A 25,252-nucleotide genomic window follows, 5' to 3' on the forward strand; every position below is an offset into this window, starting at 1 on the left:
CACATATATAAAGTTTAAGTACTCGTGCCTAGTAAGTAAAACGTAAAAATAGCATGTATTCTCAGTCCCAAAATAATTAAAGTAAAAAGAGATGCTATAACTCATAGTGAATAAGCAGTAAAAGTCGTCACGAAAGTGTGCAAGTAGTAAGTCGGTCCGAAAGGTCGTCAACCTAAGTCAAAGGTTACTAGGTCAGTAGGTTGTCCTCATAAGTTCTAATAATGCATAAAATAAGTTTAAGTGTCATCATCATCATCATCATTCATCATCGTAAAAGCTAAGTAAGTTTAACAAGTATAGAGGTCGAAACAATAGGCTGACTTTGATCAGCTGCTACGGCCTCTACGTAAATCGAAAAGACGTGAAATCAGTGGCTATGGCTCCGTATGGGAGTCCTCTAGTTGCTGATCAATTTCCAGAACCAAACTCATCTTTGTTTGACCGTGGCGATGGTTTAAGTGCGAGTAGGTCAGAAATTTCAGCACAACGTTACAACGGCGTAGTGACTTTCGGAGGGCTATAAATCCTAAACCGTATGTCGGATTAAGTCCAGGCCTAAAAGAAAAGTCATATACTCGAAACGACCTAACTGAAAATCAATTTTCCAGAAGTCCAGGAATCTGATCAGATCCCGAAAAACAGTAACAAGTGCTCCGGTGGGGTTCTTGGTGCTTGATGCTCATCACGGTTCTCATCCTTGATGCTTGTAGCTTCAAGTGTACAACTCGTTGATGGGTTAGCATCACCTTGACTAAGATTCTACCATCAACACATAATATGTTAAGACCAAGTATGAACACAACTCATTTAAGAGTCTTAGATGGATGATGAACCAAGGTTACATCATATCCTTAGTCTTAACACAATTACAAGTTCCATTTACAACTAAAGCTACAAACTTTACTTCAATCAAACAAGTATGAACATAATCTAAATCAAATAAGGTGATGGAACCCTAAGCTAGAGAGCTTGGATCCATTTCACACAATTTATAAGATTACAAAGCTAGAAAGCTTGAACCTTTGGTGTTCTTGAAGACCTTGAAGCATAAAGCTTAGATCATTAAGTTACATGAAGACCATAAACACAAGTTTTGATCTTTATAACAAAGTAATGAGATCATAAGTTAGAAAACTTATATCCAACAAAAGATATGAAGATTTAAGCTAGAAAGCTTGCATCTTGGTTGTTCTTGAAGATCTTGAAGCATAAAGCTTGGATCTTTAAGTTACATAAAGATTACAAACACAAGTTTGAATCTTTATAACAAAATAACAAGATTAAAGTTAAAAGATTTAGATCTACAAAGTAGGTAAAGATTCAAAGCTAGAAAGCGTGAATCTTCCATGTTCTTGAAGGATTCAAATCCATGTTTGAATCTACAAGATGTAATCAAGATCAAAGCTAAAAAGCTAGATCCTTAGATGATGATAAGGATCACGTGAAAGGGAAGGGAAGAAGAAGAAGAAGAAGAAGAAAAATCAATTACTTACACTTTTTAGAGAGAGAAAGACTAGAGAAAGAATTAGAGAGTAAGTGTGTGTGAAATGCAAATGAGAGCAAGTGTAAAATGGATGAATAAAGGCTTGTATTTATAGTGTGGTGATGGTGGTGGTGGTCTTCCAAAACCGTGGGCATGGGGGGGATAAAAGGGGAGAAAACTTTTGCTTTTTGGTTAATGGTTGTCTAAAGTTGGTGCTTATGTTGGGATCCCATGCAACATTAAGGATAATACTTGACAAAAATGCTAGCATGTTCCCTCTAATAAATGGGCATTTGTCTTACTTATTAATGGGTCACTAGTTACTTATAATTGGGCTAATTAAATAGTCCACTAACTAATGTAGGATGGGCTAAAGTCCAACAAGGTAGAAAGTCCAACAAGACTAACTAGTAAGCATAAGTAAATTACTAAGCGTAATTAAGCATCCAAAAACCCAAGTAATTGTTATTATAAAATAACAATTAATATTTCGTAGTCATAATATTCTGATTACGACAAAAGTTAAACGTGTACGCAGTACGCAGTTTGTTCGAAACGTCAAGTAACACTAACGGTCATAAAGGCATCCGGTGATCAAGTTAAGTAACCTACGTACTTAAAGGCACGTTTTAATATATAAACGAAAGTAATCCACATGTAGTAAGATCCCAGAGTATAATATAGCTCAGTACGCACAAATACGCAGTTTCGTGAAAGCACAAAGCACAAAAGCAAGTCGAAAAAGCCGGGTCGTTACAAGTACCACCATCATCAACGCCAACAGTACCATTACCACCTCCAACCACAACCGCATCGTAAACCTCAACTTCACAATCTGTCCTACGAGAATCAACGTCATACGCACCATAGATACCAAGGAGTACCAACAACAATAAATGACGAAGTATTAATTCATAACTTCATTGGAGAAACATTCCGCGGCGATTATGTAATCACTAAAGTCTTAGAGATTATCTAATCTAGCTCTAACCATAAATCAGTTAAGCGAACCAAAATGATAGAAGGAAGAGTAGAAACCCTGACAAAAATGGTGTGTGATTAACCAACTAAACTTGTTTTTACCAACAGCTTCATCAATACCGTCAGCGTCACCAACATCGTCAGTGCAGTCAGTATCAGAATCAACAACATCTATAATATCATAAACTCCGTCAGTTCAAGAATCACTGTGGACATCATTACGAATCAATAACGCGTATATTGTATCAACGAGTTATGAAGAATTAACTCATTCCATCTGAAGAAATTATATGTATATTTTATATATATATTTTGAAATAAAAATAAATCTTTCCGTGCTAAGCTATTGTGTGTGAATCTTAACTACTCAGTTAATTCATATTACAAATATGCAATAATGTACGTCCTTCGGCCGCAACTTAACCAGCTTTAACTATAATCTCTGTCGCAATTCAACAAATTCCAGTTCATAACAAATCAAGTATATATTTGATTTTACACTTTCATCATCGATGTACCCAAAACTTTTCAGATAACATCATTCGTACTTTGCAAAGATTCACAAGAATTCCACGAACACCAACATCACGCAAAGTATTGATTCATAATTTCTAATATATTGAAGAAATACTTATGTAATCTCTAAAGTTTTAGGGATTACTCAATTCTAGTTTCAACCGTGAATCAATGAGTTTAATTTAATATTAACTCATTAAATCTATGTTACATCTAAAGAAAATATACACAAATATATTTCCGTAAAGACTGTAATAAAATTCTGTTGTACAAAATATTAATTGTGAAAAAAAAAAATTTAACGGGTAGGTAATACCCGAGATATATATATATATATATATATATATATATATATATATATATATATATATTCACAATTACTATGTTACATTCTTCGAATCTGATTAAGCAAATTATCAACTATACTCCCTACTTTCACAATAATATACATTCTTTCATAGAAATCAAAACAACCATACTCATTCAAACTCAATTACATATTCTGATTTTGAAACCTCAGAATTCAATTCGAGATATAACCGGTACCATCACTTTTAGATTCCTACATCTTTCAAAGCTATGCTTTGACTTCAAAACTGTGTTAGAACATCAAATGTATATTAACGATTACAATATGTGTTCAAACCCTTCGAAAATTTCTGAAGACACTTCAAATAATGAGCAATCGAGATGATGATCCAACCACATATTACCCACAGTTATGTACTTAAAAAGCTCTCGAAACCAAAGTCATAATTCAACACATATCTATGTCAAATCCTTTGGCATTTATTAGCAAAAATGACTTTTCAATTCCTTTCCAAAGTAGTCAGTTTTGTCACAGCTCCAGCAAGTCAACTTCGACTCTTCATTCAACGCAACCTTATTATAACCCTGATATATATGCGTGATCTTTTATTGTTACTGGGGAACCTTTCATATTCCACCACATTAGCAATAAACTTACCAACAACTTCACTGATCTTGGGCATTCTGAAGAATCATTATATTTATAGAAACCTCATCATTTACTCATTCGCATCTTGTAATGAGAATTGCCATAGTAATCATCGGGAATAAGCAATCAGTATTTTGAAATCTCGTAGCATGTCTACGCCAACAGTTATATATGTATATATAACGTCTATCTTCTGGAATTAATTTGAATGTGAAGTTTTCTGAAAAACACCCTGAACTGCGGACTAGTTCTCGAAATGTTGATGAAGCAGTAAAAACTATAAAACGACCTTAACAGTAAAAAGTTTGATGATAATGAATAGTGTGCTGGCAAAGCGCAGAAAAAGAGAAGTTTTGGAACTGGAAAACGGATTGAGCAAAGTATGAAGGAGGCTGTGGACAAATCACAAAGACTGAACCTGCCTTCAAAGAATCCAAATGATTCAGTATCGGCTGAAGTCATTAACAAATACCTTGCGCCTGACTCTAAACTCCTGCGGACAATATCCTTCATCATCCCCTGATATTAGAAATCCTAAGATATCATCATTTCTTTCATTATAAATATCCTTCATATTTCTGAAGATATTTTCATAATTATTCTTATCTGAAATCATTTACCTCTTCCCGCTATCTGTATTACATCATAAAAGAAACTATTTTTGTTTATAAATTCTGAAACATTCGAGTTTAAAATAGGAATATTTTTGAAGTAGTGTTGGGAGCTGAAGCATGAGTTAGTATAATATAATGACACTTGATCAACGTGATTATATTACAGTAAGTCATGCTGAGTTTCTAAATGGAACATGATGATTCACAGACCATACCGTCATCATGTGCCATGTTACACGACTCTTGTATTCTACTTGATCTCTAAAATATCAAGAAAAAATATTTCTTGATAATTCGATTTTCTCCAGGGTATTCTGGTAATTTAACAAATAAATATTGTGTCATTACCATTTTCTTCTTAGAACATTAACAAAGTTCATTCCGAAATTCATATCTGCGAATTCTGTACCATTACAAGCGGTGCTTAATCGCAAGAAGAAGAAACGAAAGGACAAAACTCCAAAATAAAAATTGGGGTATAAATCGTAGAAAATAAAAGAGAGCATTAACTGGGGATGACAAAGATTATAGAAGACAGAAGCAGGAACATCGAAATGTAAGGGAAGATATAAAACCCAACAACAACCCAGAAACTATAAACCGTGGATATCGATACAGATAGCAATATAAAGACACGGGAGAACTAGAAACACTATAAACCCAAGAGTATAGTAGAAGTAAATAGATTCGTCTGGCGGTAGATGAAAAAGAAGAATGACCGATATGAAAGTTAGAAGTATATCGAGAATCAGAACTGGATGGAGCCTATTGATGAATACTTTAAAATATGAGTTGAGGGGGAAAGAATAGAAGGTGTGAGTTGTAAGGAAACGAAGGAGGTGGATTTATAGGAAAATCTCCGACAGATCAATTAAAAAGGATGATCGCATTTAAAGCGGATCCTAATTCCCTTGGTTACCGGAGAATCAAATCTTATTATAAAAATTTTCTCCAAATCTCTTGAACTTGGAAATCAATCCTTGATAATGCTAAAAACAAACATATATTTCATAGCATTATCCCTCAAGAAAGACAAGCTTTTAGTTGCAATTGTTCTATTTACAAGTGATATTCGTTTAAATAATAAAAGGTGAAGACAAAAGACAGATTCGACAAATTGAAGACGCAAACGACCAAAAAGCTCAAAAGTACAAAGTACAATCAAAGTGGTTCCAATTATTGATGAGAAATGTCTCAAAATTACAAGAGTACAAGATGCGAAACGCAAAGTACAAGATATTAAATTATACGCAAGGACGTTCGAAAATCCGGAACAGGGACCAAAGTCAACTCTCAACGCTCGACGCAACGGACTAAAAATTATGAGTCAACTATGCACAAGAATAAAATATAATATTTAAATAATTATATAAATTATTTATATATTATATATTATAAATAAAACCGTCGGCAAGCAAGAAAACAAAGGCATGTGAACTTCACCAGCTGGCCATGCGATCGCATGGCCTTGAAGAGTAATCTTCATGCGATCGCATGGAGGCCTTTTTCAGCCCACAGGCCTATAAATTCACATGTTTGGCTCAGTTTAAAAAATATATATCCATATCTCTATCTATACGTAAATATATTTATATTTATATTATAATTTTAATTTTAATTTTAAATTCTAATAATAAGGGTATGTTAGAGAATATTGTAAGGGTGTAAGTCGAAATTCTGTCCGTGTAACGCTACGCTATTTTTAATCACTGTAAGTTATGGTTAATGTTATTTTTAAATTAATGTCTCGTAGATAAGTTATTATTATGCTTATTTAATACCGAAGTAATCATGATGTTGGGCTAAAATATTTAAAATTGGGTAATTGGGCTTTGTACCATAATTGGGGTTTGGACAAAAGAACGACACTTGTGAAAATTAGACTTTGGGCTATTAATGGGCTTTATATTTGTTTAACTAAATGATAGTTTGTTAATTTTAATATAAAGATTTACAATTGGACGTACCTAGAAATAACTATATACACTCGATCGGACACGATGGGCGGGATATTTATATGTACGAATAATCGTTCATTTAACCGGACACGGGAATGGATTAATAGTTAATAGATTTATTAAAACATGGGTGAAATTATGTACAAGGACACTTGGTGTAATTGTTAACAAAGTATAAAACCTTGGGTTACACACAGTCGACATCCTAGTGTAATTATTAAACAAAGTATTAAGACCTTGTTACAGTTTAAGTCCCCAATTAGTTGGAATATTTGACTTCGGAAATAAGGATAATTTGACGAGGACACTCGCACTTTATATTTATGACTGATGGACTGTTATGGACAAAAACCAGACGGGTATATTAAATAATCCAGGACAAAGGACAATTAACCCATGGGAATAAACTAAAAATCAACACGTCAAACATCATGATTACGGAAGTTTAAATAAGCATAATTCCTTTATTTTCATATTTAATTGCACTTCTAATTATCGCACTTTTATTTATTGTCATTGTATTTAATTGCACTTTTAATTATCGTACTTTTTAATTATCGCACTTTTATTTATCGCAATTTCATTATCGTTATTTATTTTACGCTTTAAATTAAGTCTTTTATTTATTTAATACTTTACATTAGGTTTTAACTGCGACTAAAGTTTTAAAAATCGACAAACCGGTCATTAAACGGTAAAAACCCCCTTTTTATAATAATAATATTACTTATATATATATATATTTGTATTTTTATAAGTTAAAAATTATAGCGTTAAGCTTGTTTAAGTGTATCCCTGTGGAACGAACCGGACTTACTAAAAACTACACTACTGTACGATTAGGTACACTGCCTATAAGTGTTGTAGCAAGGTTTAGGTATATCCATTCTATAAATAAATAAATATCTTGCGTAAAATTGTATCATATTTAATAGTATTTCGTTGTAAAAATAATACTATTTCCTAGTACACCTCGTACACATCAAGTATTTTTGGCGCCGCTGCCGGAGAACTAGCATTTGTATAAACGTCGGAAGCGCAACGCTATAAAAAAAAGATTTTTATTAATTTTTAAGTTTATTTTTATAAAAATACACTTTTGTAAAAATACGTTTTAATATTTTCAAAAATATAAAAAAGAAAAAGAAAAATATAAATATTTTTAAGAGTTTGTTAAATATATAAGTTTTATAAAGTTTCTTTATTTTTAATTTTTAAGTTTGTAAAAATATAAATTTTATTTAAATATTTTGTATTTATTTAAAACAGAAATTTAAAACAGAAAACTGAAAAAAAATATAATAAAAACACTCGAGGCCCGTACTGTAGCAGCCCAAAGTCTGGCCCGAAATCTTTATCCATGCGATCGCATGGATTTTTAAGTTGAGGACCATGCGATCGCATGGCCCTGTCAGACACGCCAGAGTTGACTAAAACTGCAATAATTACGGAGTATTATTATTAATTATAAAACTCTAATTAGGGTTTTGTTATTTAATTAATTAAGTTAGTTTTAGTATTTTAATTTGTATTATTTAGTTTATTTAGTATAATTAAATTATAAAATAAATACTTTTATAAAATAAATAATATAAAAATAATATTTTTATAAAAATTGTACTTTTTACAACTTTAAGATTATTTTTATATTTTGTAACTTTTAATTTATTTTAGCGTAATATTTGTATTTTTCGCTCGTATTTAGTTTTAAGTCATAGTTTTTGCCATAGTTATTTTACTTCTAGATTTTTAGGCTTTGCCGTAAAATTCCTTAAGTGCTTTTTCTTTAGACAAAGATTTAGGTGCTTTAGAATTTTGCGACGCTGTTCTAAGTTTTTAGTACCTTTTTAAGTTATTTCCATTTGGGATATAATATTTTTCTTTTAAGCTTTAATATTTTTAGACGCATCTTTTAATTCTTAGTTTTTAGTTCCTTTTTAAGTTTCGACGCGCTACTTTCTTATTTTTATTTTGCAACACCTACTATTATTTTTTTTCGACCTTTTTCGACGCGCTCTTTTTCTTTCTTATTTCTCGACATTCTAGTTTTAGGACTTAGATTTTTTTCTATTTCTTCTCTAAAATTTCTTTAAATTACGAAAAATTATTTTAAGTGGTTAAATTGATAGACATCAAAATTTTCTGGTTCGTAGTAATAGTTGGAATTGTACGTGGACTGGGTTATTGGAGCCAAACAGTACTCAATTATATTGAGACCAAACGAATCCTGCCCCTCTGCTGCATCTTTTGGCTATTCAAAACGTGGGCAAAATCAGAAAAGTATATTAATTTGATAACTTATATAATTTTTCTTATTTTTATAACTAATAGGATATTCAGTGAATGCACCGAGCAAAACGTTCACCACCTTTTGTACGTTCACCACTTGTAACTCGATCAAGACATCTAGCAAATATTGTCGCCGTTGATTTTTCTTTAGAATCGTCATCCAGTCGACCAAGTACTCCAATTCAAATTTCTGATAATCCATTTTTTGAACCCGACCTCACAATTGAGAATCCGGAGGATCTTCAGGGACAATTCATAGATCCTGAACCATTAATCTTTCCTACGGAACCACCAATCATTCAAACAGAAATTGTTGAGGAATGAACCATTAAATCAGAATCCTCTAGTGATTCAGATTCAACAAATTCAATCATGGAAAATCTGGAACCTCTAAGTATGGAAGACCGAATGAGAGCTAAACGCACTGGCCAAGGTCACGCAATTACTCAACCAGACATTAATGCGCCAGATTATGAAATCAAAGTACAAATCCTACACATGGTAACTAATCAATGCCAATTTAGTGGTGCACCGAAGGAAGATCCAAACGAACATCTTCGTACATTTAATAGGATCTGCACTCTATTTAAAATTCGAGAAGTTGAGGATGAACAGATATATCTCATGTTATTTCCCTGGACTTTAAAGGGAGAAGGCAAAGATTGGTTGGAATCGTTACCTGAAGGGGCGATTGATACATGGGACGTTTTAGTTGAAAAATTTCTTAAACAATTCTTTCCGGCATCTAAAGCCGTGAGACTTCAAGAAGAAATTGTTACATTCACACAAAAGCCAAATGAAACTTTATATGAGGCTTGGACCAGATTTGAAAAATTATTGAGAGGATGTCCGCAACATGGTTTAGACACTTGTCAAATAGTACAAATATTCTACCAAGGATGCGACATCACTACACGAAAAGACATCGACATAGTAGCTGGTGGTTCCATTATGAAGAAAACCGCAACTGACGCTTACAAATTTATTGATAACACTGCTTCCCACTCACATGAGTGGCACCAAGAAAAAGATATTGTTAGATTATCTAAAGCAGCTAGAGCCGATTCTAGCCATGACTTAGATTCCATTTTCGCAAAGATAGATGCTGTTGAGAGACGAATGAAAAAGATGACTAAAGATATCCACTCAATACGAATTAGTTGTGAGCAGTGTGGAGGACCACATTTGACAAAAGATTGTCTCAGTATTGAACTAACAATGGAACAAAGAGAGAATGTTTCATACATAAACCAAAGGCCTGGAAATAATTATCAGAATAATTATCAACCGCCAAGACCAATTTACAATCAAAACCAGAATTATAACCGAAATGTTCCATACAACAACCAACAAGGTCCTAGTAATCAACAAGTATCTAATAATACTTACAACCAGCAAAGACCTAATTTTCAAAACAAATCACCACAAACTGATGATAAAAAGCCAAATTTAGAAGATATGATGTCGAAGCTAGTTGAATCTCAAACACATTTTTTCACATCTCAGAAACAAACGAATGAACAAAATGCTCAAGCATTTAGAAATCAACAAGCTTCTATTCAAAATTTGGAACAAGAAGTAAGCAACCTTGCAAGGTTAATAGGTGAAAGAAAACCGGGAAGTCTACTTAGTGATACAAATGCTAACCCCCGAAATGAAACAGCTAAAGCCATTACCACAAGAAGTGGTATTACACTTAAACCACCTGCAATACCTGTAATTTCTGATGAAACTATTCCTACTCCACAAGAACCACAATCTGAACAAGATAAGAAAAAAGAACCGGTAGTTGAGAGGGTTAATGAAGATAACACAGTTAAGGCAAAACCTTATGTTAAACCATACCAACCACCACTTCCTTACCCGAGTAAAATGAGAAAAGAGAGACTTGAAGCCGAGCAATCCAAATTCTTGGATATGTTTAAACAGATAAATGTAAATCTTCCTTTCATAGATGTGATTTCAGGAATACCTAGATATGCTAAATTTCTGAAAGATCTAATCACAAATAGAAAGAAAATGGAAGAACTCTCGGCTGTTACTATGAATGCTAATTGTTCAGCAGTGCTGTTGAATAAGATACTAGAAAAACTCTCTGATCCTGGAAGTTTCACAATTCCATGTTTTCTGGGTAGTCTTAGTTCAATAGAAGCATTGGCAAACTTAGGTGCTAGTATAAATCTAATGCCGTATTCACTATACGTTAAACTAGACCTTGGAGAATTGAAACCAACAAGAATAAGTATACAACTAGCCGATAGATCAGTAAAATATTCTAGAGGGATAATGGAGAACATGCTAGTTAAAGTTGGTACTTTAGTATTTCCAGTAGATTTTGTTATTCTGGACATGGAAGAAGATTCTCGAGTTCCTCTCATATTAGGAAGACCATTCTTAAACACAGCTAAAGCAATAATAGACATGTTTGGTAAGAAACTGACCCTAAGTATAGAGGACGAGAGTGTTACCTTTTCTGTGGATAGAGCAATACAACAACCGCAATCTGCAGATGATACATGTTATTATATTCAAACTATAGATTCACATGCAGAATTGTTAGAAGAATTTCCAGAATTACAAGGAACAGGAGAATGTTCTTTAGGAGAAGGAACTGAACCAATTAATGAAACTGAAATGTTAGCTACACTTATGGCTAATGGATATGAACCAACAACGGAAGAAATTCAAATGCTAAAAGAAGAAGACAGATATCGATACAAATCATCGATAGAAGAACTACCGACATTAGAGTTAAAGCCACTTCCAAACCATTTGGAATACGCTTATTTATATGGTGAATCTGAATTACCTGTAATAATATCGTCTTCTCTTACTGAAAATGAAAAATCTCAACTCATTTCTTTATTAAAAGCTCATAAACCAGCTATTGCATGGAAGATTCATGACATTAAAGGAATAAGTCCTTCGTATTGCACACATAAAATCCTTATGGAAGAAGGTCATAAAATGTATGTGCAACGCCAACGAAGACTAAATCCTAATATGCAAGACGTTGTTAAGAAAGAAATTATTAAACTGCTAGATACAGGTTTAATTTATCAAATCTCGAATAGTCCATGGGTAAGCCCAGTTCAATGCGTGCCTAAGAAGGGTGGCATGACTGTCATCACAAATGAGAAAAATGAGCTTATTCCTACTAGGACTGTAACAAGATGGCGTGTTTGTATTGATTATAGAAAATTAAATGACGCCACCAGAAAAGATCACTTTCCCTTACCTTTTATTGATTAAATGTTGGAAAGATTAGCCGGAAATAGTTACTATTGTTTTCTTGATGGTTTTTCCGGATATTTTCAAATTCCAATAGCACCCGAGGATCAAGAGAAAACCACATTCACGTGCCCTTATGGTTCTTTTGCTTACAAACCCATGCCATTTGGACTTTGCAACGCCCCTGCAACCTTTCAAAGGTGCATGATGGAGATTTTTCACGACATGATAGAAGAATGCATGGAAGTTTTCATGGATGACTTTTCAGTCTTCGGTGATACTTTTGAAACATGTCTAGTTAATCTTGAACGAATGCTTATTAGATGCGAACAATCAAATCTAGTACTTAATTGGGAGAAATGCCATTTCATGGTTAAAGAAGGCATCGTTCTTGGTCATAAAATTTCAAAGGAAGGAATTGAAGTGGATAGAGCTAAAGTAGATGTAATTGCTAAACTTTCACATCCCACCAATGTTAGAGGAGTTAGGAGTTTTCTAGGGCATGCCGGTTTTTACCGATGTTTTATAAAAGATTTTTCTAAAATTGCCACTCCTATGAATAAACTCCTAGAAAAGGATGCTCCATTCATCTTTTCAGATGAATGTATCAAATCTTTTAATATTCTTAAAGAAAAACTCACTAATGCGCCGATCATGATAACTCCAAATTGGAATCTACCGTTTGAACTCATGTGCGATGCAAGTGATTTTGCAATGGGAGCCGTTTTAGGACAAAGTATTGAAAAACGATTTCAACCTATTTATTATGCTAGTAAGACGTTACAAGGAGCACAAACAAATTATACAACTACTGAAAAAGAACTCCTTGCTATTGTCTTTGCTTTTAACAAATTTCGTTCAAATCTCGTTCTAGCAAAAACGGTGGTCTATACCGACCATTTTACTCTTAGATACCTATTTTCGAAACAAGATGCTAAACCAAGATCAATCCGTTGGATCTTACTCTTACAAGAGTTCGATATTAAAATCCGAGATAAAAAGGGAGCAGAAAATCTCGCCGCTGATCATCTTTCTCGTCTTGAAAATCCTGAATTAGAAGTTCTAAATGAATCGGCCATACAAGACAACTTTCCTGATGAATATCTATTGAAGATAGATTATAATGAAATTCCATGGTTTGCAGACTATGCAAACTACTTAGTATGTGAATTCCTTGAAAAAGGATTATCATACCAAAAACGAAAGAAATTCTTTAGTGATATAAAACACTATTTCTGGGAAGATCCACATTTATTTAAAAGTTGTCCCGATGGAATAATACGCCGATGTGTATTCGGAGATGAAGCTAGTAAAATCTTAAACCATTGTCACACAGGACCAACAGGAGGGCATTATGGGCCTCAACTTACAGCAAGAAAAGTTTACGATGCTGGATTCTATTGGCCTACAATTTTCAAAGACGCACACCTTCTTTGCAAATCCTGTGATGCTTGTCAAAGGGCTGGAAAAATAAGTCAACGTGATGAAATGCCACAAAATGTCATTCAAGTATGTGAAGTATTTGACATTTGGGGTATTGACTTTATGGGTCCATTTCCAAAATCTCATAATAATCTCTATATTCTCGTTGCCATTGATTATGTATCTAAATGGGCGGAAGCACAAGCTCTCCCAACTAATGATGCACGAGTTGTAGTCAACTTTTTAAAACATCTGTTTGCAAGGTTTGAAACACCGAAAGCTTTAATAAGTGATCAGGGTACTCATTTTTGTAATAATCAACTTGAGAAAGTTCTTAAAAGATATGGAGTAACTCATAAAATCTCCACCGCATATCATCCACAAACAAGTGGACAAGTTGAAAATACCAACCGAGCATTAAAACGTATTCTAGAAAAAATCGTAGGATCAAATCCGAAGGAATGGTCCATTAAATTGGAGGATGCACTCTGGGCTTTTAGAACAGCCTACAAAACTCCAGTTGGTACCACACCTTTTAAACTCGTTTACAGAAAAGCATGTCATCTTCCAGTAGAAATTGAACACAAAGCATTTTGGGCTTTGAAGACATGTAATCTTGATTTACATGAAGTCGGGCGTCTACGGTTAAGTCAATTAAACGAATTAGAAGAATTAAGACATGAAGCATACGAAAATTCGTTAATCTATAAAGAAAGAACGAAGAAATGGCATGATAAAAGAATCAGAAGTTCAAAAGAATTTAAAAAAGGAGATAGAGTTCTTCTTTTCAATTCACGATTCAAGCTATTTTCTGGAAAATTGAAATCAAGATGGTCTGGACCATTTATAGTCAAAAGAGTTTTCCCGTACCGAACAGTAGAATTAATAAATTCAAATGGAATTGAATTTAAGGTTAATGGTCACAGAGTTAAACATTACATAGATAGTCCGATGGAAGTTGACAACGAAGTTAATCACAATTTCAACACCACAGCTAACTAAGTGTGGGGAGGTTCAAATCTTTTTAGGGTAATATGTATTTCTGTTAGAGTTAGATGTTCTGTTTTCGTGTAGTTTCCGAGAATGAAATCCGAATGGTCTTTCCCTAGCTGACCCTAAAGAACTAGTCTTCTCCCCCAATTCTGAATTTTTAATTTTTTTAGGTTTTACGAGATGAAGACTTCCTGTGAACTAAACCATGGTCTAATGCTACATGCTTTGATCACTAAATGTAATAATGACACCCTTCCAAGTGAAATAGTATCATTAATCAGAGGTAAATTGGACGGAGTAAGAAAAGAATCCAGGAACGAAAATAATAAGTTACAGTTTGGTAAAGGAAAATCAAAATCCGCAGCGAAAAAAAGAGCACGACACCTTGAAAGATGTCACAAATGCGGAAAATGGTCACACGAAGGAAAATGTTTGATGAATCAGACATATTCCAATACCGAATTCGTTACTTTATGCAGAGATGGACCGTTCATATGTTTAGAAGAAAAAACGTTGAATGCTCGAGGTTACGCCTATGTAGCTATGGAAAATCAATTAGTCCGACTATCTTATGAGTGGGCTAGAGCATATCACTAAGAATTATATTTCACAGGTAAGTATGTATAGTTTTTATTTTTATTATTTTTAACCTTTTGATAATAAACGCTAAATCGTTCACTATAAAGTATTAAATTGGTATTCGATAAAATTAGGTCTTGCGACCGAAATTATTGATATCATACAAAAATTTATTACATCACTGCGAAATTTACCGTTTATTCTTAAGGTATAAATATCTTTAATCAATCAACCCAAAATATTTCAAAAATTCGTCATGAGTTAAACTAGGTTATGAAACCGAAATTACTTTACCGAAAAGGGGGGCACATACTTTTGATAATATTTGATTGACTAAAGTGGGATAAAAGACCAAAAAGATTTTTAATTTTATTTTTACTTTGTTTTTAAAATTAATATTAAAATAATATTGTAAACTTTTTAAATCAATATATTTAAAATTGTAAATATTTGAAAAATTAATATTTTTAATATAAGTTTGTATGTATAAAAACAAAAATATAATTTAAGTTTGGTGTAAATTTAAAAACAAAAAAATTTACTTTATTTCGATAAGTTAAAAATTTGATTTTTAAAATTCGACGTGAGTTGAAGACTAGGTCATTTAACCGAAATTGCTTTACCCGAGGGAGGAACGAGAACTTTTATTATCATTATTTTTAATCTTATTGAACTAAAGTATGCCAAAAACATTTAAAAACCCAAAAATCTTTACTTTTAAAACCGCGCTTTGAATTGACGAATTTTAAAATTTTGTCGAGGGACGGACTAGGACATCGTTTCGAAAAGCCCTCGTCCTAAAAAGGAACAAATTTTTAAAATTTTATTAATTATATGTTTTATTAGTAAAGGTTTTTATATAAATAAAAAAAAGCAAATGGTACTGTACCAGGACCCCCATGCGATCGCATGGGAAGTGAACTCCAACCTCATGCGAACGCATGAGGCTGGATTCCAGGCCACAAACAAAAAGCTCAGCAAGTTCTGTCTTCTCCACAAACACATACATATACACGAAACTCTCTCAAATCTTCACCAAATTTCACCATTTTTTCACCATAATTCGTCAAATTTCTCGCTCTAATCATGAAATTGTTCAGAAGTTTATCAAGAAAGGTAACAATTACACCCCTAAACCTCTTTAAATTTAATTTTTAGTGTTCTTGAGCTATATTTTTATAATTTGATTTTGTTAATTTCTAGTGTAATTAGTGTTAAATTGTTAGTATTTTATGCATGTATAACCTAGATTGATGCTATTTAACATGATTTGAAGCCAAAAACTTCAAAATTTTTAGAAATCTAGGGTTTGTGTTCTTGAGCAATTTGGGGCTTTTTGATATAAACAGGTTATGGCCGATTTTTGTCATGAATTATTGCTAAATTAAGTAGTGTAACATGTTTAGGTAGCTAAATGATCCAAACATTGATCCTAAACATGATTTTTGGAGATTAAAGTGGACTTTTTAGGTGCAAAATTCATGAACTTGATTAATTTGATATAATTGCCATTTGAGACTTGTTTAATTGTTAGTAATGACTATTTTAACATGTTATTTGAGTTAAATCTTATGAACTTTGTATAAATTTTCATATGTGCTTATTTTAAAAAGTGTAGAATTGTAAAAAAATTGTGAAAATGTGTATAAGTTTAATTTTGATTTAACATGTTATTGTGATTGTTTTAAGTTGTTATTTTGCTAACACTAATGCATATATGGATGCACAAATTTTGTATTTAATGTGTTTTGCAGAGAGCCGATACTGGAGGTTCATCATCGTCATCATCTAGACGACCCGCTCCAGCTCCAGAACCAGAACCAGAAATGCAATATGAACCCGAACAAGAACCACAACAGGAACAATAACATCAGCCTGATCAACACGTACTGTAACGACCCGTCAAAATCGCTATTGACGCGGCACATTAATCATTGATTCCACAGTGAGGTTTTGACCTCTATATGATACGTTTTGATAAAATATTGCATTCATTAAAATAAGTAACTTTCTAAACATAGAAAGTTATAAACATGTGGGCGAGTGCTTAGGTATAAGCAAAACCCCGAAATACATAAGTCTTTAATTTACAGGTTGACATCACAGTCCAATTATTTATTACACAACGCAGTTTTATTTTGAATGCAATAAACTTTGTACAAAGCATGAGAGACTCCATGCAGGCAACAAGCACATCACAGCGGAAGCATTCTAAGGACCTGAGAATAAAACATGCTAAAAAGTCAACACGAATGTTGGTGAGTTATAGGTTTAATTGCTCGAGTCATAAACATATATAAAGATAGACCACAAGATTTCATCAAAAGTTTATCAATAGATTCTACGTAACAGAGCACCCTGGTAACTAAACTTAACGCTATAGTGATAATTACCCCATTCGTTTTAATACACGCAAACCAACGTGTCTTAAACTCAAATAACATACGTCCGTTAAAAGGCTAGTGCTCTAGCTCGGACGGGGATGTCAAGCCCTATGGATCCATATACAATTATTCGCGCCCACCAGTCCATATCCTATGTACTGGCAGCTACTAGTTACCAAAGCTAAGGGATTTTCGGTTTAACTCAGTGTAGAATTTAGTATGTACTTGTGTCTTATCGCGTTTAAAATAAATTGCATATATTCTCAGCCCAAAAATATTTGAAGTATTTAAAAAGGGAGACTATAAACTCACAGTTCAATATTGAGACTCAATATTGTAGGCAAATTGCGTAGACGTAATGATGGTAGACGACTGTATGGTTGGCCTTGGATTCAAGAACAATACCCCGAACAATACCCAATATTTCCTTAGCTTAAAGTGGTTTAAAACCCGAATTAAAACACCCTCGAATATACTTTATTATTATTAAACTTAAATTTAAAATTATAATTATAATTTAAATATAAATTTTTATTACTGAAGAAAAAAATATGTGATAATTCGTCGAGCAAAACAGGCGTATTTATATTACTTTTCCGTTTACTGTAGCTCATGCGATCGCATGAGTTTTCAGTGTTTTTGCCATGCGATCGCATGGCCGCCTTTTCTGTTTTTGTTTGGTAGTTTGTCGACATCAAATAGTGTTACTGTAGCAAATAGTGTTTTACTGTAGCAAATAATCTGCTCAATCGGATGCTGGTTCATCAAATAGCTGGTTGTAGAACACACAGCATCTTGATCATCAGCTGGTTCAGATGAGTGAGCAGCAACAGAAGGTTGCTGATCAATATCAGTAGAATCAGTACCAGCTTGTGATCTCTCAGAACCAGCAGACCTAGGCTCATAGTGTTTTACAGCAACAAATAGTGTTTACTGTAGCAAATAGTGTTTACTGTAGCAAATAGTGTGTACTGTAGCAAATCACTGTAGCAAAGTCGTTTTTCACTGTAGCACTGTAGCAAAATACGGTTTCACTGTAGCAAATAGTGTTTCACTGTAGCAAATAGTGGTTTACTGTAGCAAATAGTGTTTTACTGTAGCAAATAGGGTTTTACTGTAGGAAAGTCGTTTTTACTTGTACATATATATATACATACATATAATTGTTCATGAATCGTCGAGAGTAATCAAAGGTAATTGTATATATGAAACAGTTCTAAAATTTTGAGACTCAATCTAACAGACTTTGTTTAGCGTGTTAAAATAATAAATCGTATAGAGAATTGGTTTAAATAAGTCAAAAATTTTCGGATCATCACAGTACCTCCCCCTTAAAGAAAATTTCGTCCCGAAATTTTGAGTAGTACCTGTTTCATGAGCGATATCAGTGAACAAATGTGGATACTTTTGCTTCATCTGATCTTCACGTTCCCAAGTAAACTCGGGTCCTCGTCTTGCGTTCCAACGAACCCTAACTATCGGTATTTTGCTTTGTTTTAATTGTTTGAGCTCACGGTCCATGATTTCAACAGGTTCTTCGATAAAATGAAGTTTATCATTGATTCGTATTTCGTCAAGAGGAATTACGACATCCTCTTCAGCTAAACATTTCTTCAAATTTGACACGTGAAATGTGTTGTGAACACTACTAAGTTCTTGCGGTAGCTTTAATCGATAAGCAACTGTTCCAATTCTTTCAGTGATTTCAAAGGGTCCTACGTACCTAGGACTTAGCTTTCCTCGTTTACCGAATCGTACAACGCCTTTCCAGGGTGACACTTTCAACATGACTTTGTCGCCCACTTGAAATTCTAGCGGTTTTCTTCTTACATCAGCATAACTCTTTTGGCGACTCATGGCCGTTTTCAATCGCTGTTGTATTTGAATGATCTTTTCGGTGGTTTCGTGAATAATTTCTGGTCCAGTAAGTTGTCTTTCTCCTACTTCACTCCAACATATAGGAGATCTGCACTTTCTACCGTAAAGTGCTTCAAATGGCGCTGCGTTGATGCTCGTATGATAGCTGTTATTGTATGAAAATTCTGCCAACGGTAAGTGTCGATCCCAACTGGTTCCAAAGTCAATCACGCATGCCCGTAACATGTCTTCCAATGTTTGTATTGTTCTTTCACTTTGACCATCTGTCTGTGGGTGATAAGCGGTGCTCATATCTAATCGAGTTCCCAATGCTTTTTGTAATGACTGCCAGAAACGTGATGTGAATCGGGTGTCGCGATCAGATATGATAGAGATGGGTACACCATGCCTGGAAACTACTTCCTTCAAATATAGGCGTGCTAATTTCTCCATACTGTCTGTCTCCTTTATTGGTAGAAAGTGAGCTGATTTAGTTAGACGATCAACTATCACCCAAATAGTATCATGACTACTTGCAGTCCTTGGCAATTTCGTAATGAAATCCATAGTTATTCTTTCCCATTTCCACTGCGGAATTTCTGGTTGTTGCAGTAATCCTGACGGCTTTTGGTGCTCAGCTTTGACCTTTGCACACGTCAAACATTTGCTTACATAAGTAGCAATTTCTGTCTTCATATTAGGCCACCAATAAAACTTCTTGAGATCGTGGTACATTTTCCCGTTTCCTGGGTGAATTGAGTACCTCGTTTTGTGTGCTTCATCTAGTACTAGTTGCCTTAGATTACCATATTTTGGTACCCATATCCTATCAGCAAAATACAGGGTTCCATCGGCTTTTACCTCAAGCTGTTTTTCTAACCCTCTGCTCATTTCGCCTTTTTCATTTTCTTCTTTTAAAGCTTCTAACTGTGCTGCTTGAATTTGCTTTGTGAGATCGGTACGAATTGTAATATTCAAAGCTCGGACCCTAAGAGGTTTTACTCTTTCTTTTCGACTTAGGGCATCAGCTACAACATTAGCCTTTCCAGGGTGGTAACGGATTTCACAATCGTAATCGTTTAATAACTCTACCCAGCGACGTTGTCTCATATTGAGTTGTTTTTGATCAAAAATATGCTGAAGACTCTTATGGTCAGTGTACACTGTACACTTGGTGCCATATAGATAGTGTCTCCATATTTTGAGTGCAAAAACTACAGCTCCAAGTTCCAAATCGTGTGTTGTATAGTTCTTTTCATGAATTTTTAGTTGTCGTGAGGCATATGCGATAACTTTTGTGCGTTGCATTAATACACATCCTAAACCTTGGCGCGAAGCGTCACAATAGATCACGAAATCATCATTTCCTTCTGGTAATGACAAAATGGGTGCAGACGTTAACTTCTTCTTTAACAACTGGAATGAGGATTCCTGTTCCGTGGACCAATCATACTTCTTTCCCTTTTGAGTCAATGAAGTTAAGGGTTTGGCGATTCTAGAGAAATCTTGAATGAATCTTCGGTAGTAACCAGCAAGACCTAAGAATTGGCGGATTTGTGTTGGAGTCTTCGGTGTTTCCCATTTACTAATGGCTTCGATCTTGGCAGGGTCAACTTTAATTCCATGTTTACTGACAACATGTCCCAAAAATTGTACTTCTTGTAATCAGAAATCACACTTCGAAAATTTTGCGTACAATTCTTCTTTCTTGAGTATCTCTAGTACCAGTCTTAAGTGTTGCTCATGTTCTTCCTTGTTCTTCGAGTAAATCAATATGTCGTCGATAAAAACAATGACAAATTTGTCTAAATACGGTCTACAGATGCGATTCATTAGATCCATGAATACTGCTGGAGCATTAGTCAATCCAAAAGGCATGACTAGAAATTCATAGTGACCGTAACGGGTTCTGAACGCGGTTTTAGGAACATCTTCTTCCTTCACTCTCAGCTGATGATATCCGGAGCGTAGATCAATCTTGGAATAAACACTTGATCCTTGCAATTGATCAAACAAATCATCAATCCTCGGTAATGGGTACCGATTCTTGATCGTTAATTTGTTTAATTCTCGGTAATCTATGCACATTCTCATAGATCCATCCTTCTTCTTGACGAACAGAATAGGAGCACCCCAAGGTGAAAAACTAGGACGAATAAATCCACGGTCCGATAATTCTTGCAACTGGTCTTGTAATTCTTGCATTTCTGAAGGTGCAAGTCTATATGGAGATCGGGCTACAGGTGCAGCTCCTGATATGAGATCAATCTGGAATTCTACACATCTGTGTGGAGGTAGCCCCGGTAATTCTTCTGGAAATACTCCGGGATATTCTCTTACAACCGGCATGTCATTAATGCTTCTTTCTTCAGTATCGATCTTCTTTACATGTGCCAAAATAGCATAACAACCTTTTCTTATAAGTTTCTGGGCCTTCATACAGCTGATAAAGTTCAGCTTTGAGTTGCTCTTCTCCCCATAAATCATTAATGACGTTTCATCCTTACGAGGGATGCGAATTGCTTTCTCAGCGCAAACAACTTCCGCTCTTGTTTTGGACATCCAGTCCATGCCAACGATTACGTCAAAACTTCCTAATTCTACGGGTATCAAATCGATTTTGAAGGTTTCACCAGCGAGATTCATTTCGCAACCATGGCAAATTTTATCGGCTTTTATCAGTTTACCATTAGCTAATTCAATAGTATATTTATCGTCTAGAGGTAATGATGCACATTTTAGTTTAAAACTAAAGTCTTTACACATATAACTTCTATCAGCACCCGTATCAAACATAATAGAAGCTAGTTGATTATTAACGGTAAACGTACCCGTGACAAGATTAGGATCCTCACGTGCTTTACTGGCACTAACATTAAATGCCCTCCCACGTGCGGGTTCTTTGTTCTTCTCCTTATCAGGGCATTGATTTATAAAGTGACCAGACTTCCCGCACCCAAAACATTTCTTGACATCGGTCAGTTTTGTCTTTACTTCAGAAACGGTGGCATAACAATCTTTCGCCACATGTCCTTTCTTGTTGCACTTATCACAGACCACTTGACAATAACCTGCATGATGTGTGTAACATCTTTTGCAGAACGGATGGGGTCCCTTATAGTTTGGACTTGCAGTTGCCCCATCTTGTTTACCTTTAAAAGTTTCTTGTTTCTTCAGGTGAGTACTTTTGCCCTTATAGTCTTCCCATTTCCTCTTTCCTTCAGTTGTCTTGACTTCGGTAATTGGTGCCTTAATCGAACTCTCTGTGATCTGGTCCATGAGTTGGTGTGCCATAGTCATGGCTTCCTGCATCGTATTTGGTTTGGACGATGTAACATTTCCTTTGATATTGATCGATAAACCGTCAATATACATTTCTATCTTTCGTTTCTCGTTTGGCACCAATTCGGGACACAACAAGGCTAGTTCCATGAAACGCTTTTCATAGTTATTGAGATTCGCGCCGATAACCTTCAGATTACGTAACTCAGATTCCATTTTTCTGATCTCGTTTCGAGGACAGTACTCCTCGATTAGCATCTTTTTCAGTTCTTCCCAAGAGATATCATATGCCGTATCTATTCCTTCTGCTTTAGCATAATTGTTCCACCAAGTAAGTGCACCATCTTGCAACGTGCACGAAGCATACTTTGACTTGTCTCCGTTCGCACAATTACTGATTTTGAAAACGGACTCCATCTTTTCAAACCATCGGGTTAGACCGACTGGTCCCTCGGTTCCACTAAACGTCTGTGGTTTGCATCCTTGAAAAGTTTTGTATGAGCATCCGTTTCGTGAGTTTGTGTTTACGGCTGCTGCTTTGGCTGCTGCTTCGGCTGTTGCTTTTGCTGCTTCGGTTGCAGCAATTCTTTCATTCACACGTTTCTCGACTAGTTGCTCAAACTCAGCATCCGACATTTGAGACATGTTTCTTCAATAAACACAACAGATATAATTTAATCATATAGAATATTATAGGTAAAATGAGTTGTCAATAGTTAATCGTAGCATATTAATAATATGAACCAATTATTATAAAAGCCTTTTCTTCTTATTAGCATTTTATAATTATTTCTAGGGTATTACCTACCCGTTAAGTTCATACATAATAGCTAGTACAAGGAATTAACTACTAAAATCCTAATAATATTCCACTATAAAAAATTATAGCGAGTTACTACATTATTATGTAATAATAATAATAATAAGAAGTAGTAATAATACAAATAATCATTCCATGCATTTATTATTAATAAACCAAAATAATACAATACCATACAATACTGATATTTTACATATGCTTATTTTATATAACAAGATAGAGTAGCACACATAAGCAATAAAATAGCGCATGGAAGATTTATGGTTGCGAGGTCGTTCATTCAGAACTATCAGAAACTTCTTCCCATTTGGTTCTCTCTGCCAATTGTTTGTGTGCACATGGTCCGACAGACATTCTGGCAGTGTATTTTATTTTTAGTTGGGGTTTTGAGGTACCCGTTGCCTCAGTGGGTTTAATACAATAAGGGTGGTTACGGATCGAATGGTCCTGTTCTTTTTTAATAATTAAGGACATTTTATTATTGTGGTTGTTTTTATTATCTATAGCAAGTTGGAATTTCTCCTTAGTGATCTCTTTTATTTCATTAGCGAAATCCTCCTCCTTACTGATCTCGTCTGATGACGAACTGTCTGAGTCATGTGTAGGAGAATATGATGACGAACTGCAAGAATATGTACCGGTGGTCATGAACCGAAATCTGCCAGGCGTAATCGGCACAACCCGCCCGTCGGCGGTATATCTGGACCAATGTCCATATTTGTTTAGAAATGGACGATCCTCTTTTACTCCAGGGATCATGGGTCCATGCCAACGATATTGTGGCTCCGGAAAACTAAAGCTGGGTGGAGCTGGAACCTCCTCTGGGTTTACCGGGAGTTGAGATTCCCCGGCTAACACAATTTCTTCTTTAATAGGTATTGGAACGCCCTTTTCAGTTGTGGATAGAATAGATTCAGTGTCCGATTCCGAGTCGTACAAAATGATAGGATTAGAAGAAGTCATCTATCACATAATTGAAACAACAATTACGTTAGCATATAAATATATCACATATAATGTTTTTGACCAAATAATAAGCAAAAATCAGGAAAAACAGATATGGTCATAGTCCAGACTCACTAATGCATCCTAACAATTACCAGTTAAACACAATAATGTAATTTCTGGTTCCCTATGACCTCAAGCTCTGATACCAACTGTAACGACCCGTCAAAATCGCTATTGACGCGGCACATTAATCATTGATTCCACAGTGAGGTTTTGACCTCTATATGATACGTTTTGATAAAATATTGCATTCATTAAAATAAGTAACTTTCTAAACATAGAAAGTTATAAACATGTGGGCGAGTGCTTAGGTATAAGCAAAACCCCGAAATACATAAGTCTTTAATTTACAGGTTGACATCACAGTCCAATTATTTATTACACAACGCAGTTTTATTTTGAATGCAATAAACTTTGTACAAAGCATGAGAGACTCCATGCAGGCAACAAGCACATCACAGCGGAAGCATTCTAAGGACCTGAGAATAAAACATGCTAAAAAGTCAACACGAATGTTGGTGAGTTATAGGTTTAATTGCTCGAGTCATAAACATATATAAAGATAGACCACAAGATTTCATCAAAAGTTTATCAATAGATTCTACGTAACAGAGCACCCTGGTAACTAAACTTAACGCTATAGTGATAATTACCCCATTCGTTTTAATACACGCAAACCAACGTGTCTTAAACTCAAATAACATACGTCCGTTAAAAGGCTAGTGCTCTAGCTCGGACGGGGATGTCAAGCCCTATGGATCCATATACAATTATTCGCGCCCACCAGTCCATATCCTATGTACTGGCAGCTACTAGTTACCAAAGCTAAGGGATTTTCGGTTTAACTCAGTGTAGAATTTAGTATGTACTTGTGTCT

The 25,252-nt window shown here is 34.6% G+C and overlaps 1 non-coding gene across 1 annotated transcript; it reads right to left on the minus strand.

Annotated features, from left to right (window-relative positions):
• Positions 1–9,555: 9,555 nt before the first annotated feature.
• On the minus strand, positions 9,556–9,662 carry LOC139887078 (small nucleolar RNA R71). The gene has a single exon (XR_011772926.1). It is a non-coding gene; the product is annotated as a small nucleolar RNA R71 (small nucleolar RNA).
• Positions 9,663–25,252: the final 15,590 nt, after the last annotated feature.

The sequence above is a fragment of the Rutidosis leptorrhynchoides genome, chromosome 1 (assembly GCF_046630445.1).
Source record: "Rutidosis leptorrhynchoides isolate AG116_Rl617_1_P2 chromosome 1, CSIRO_AGI_Rlap_v1, whole genome shotgun sequence".
Lineage (NCBI taxonomy): Eukaryota > Viridiplantae > Streptophyta > Magnoliopsida > Asterales > Asteraceae > Rutidosis > Rutidosis leptorrhynchoides.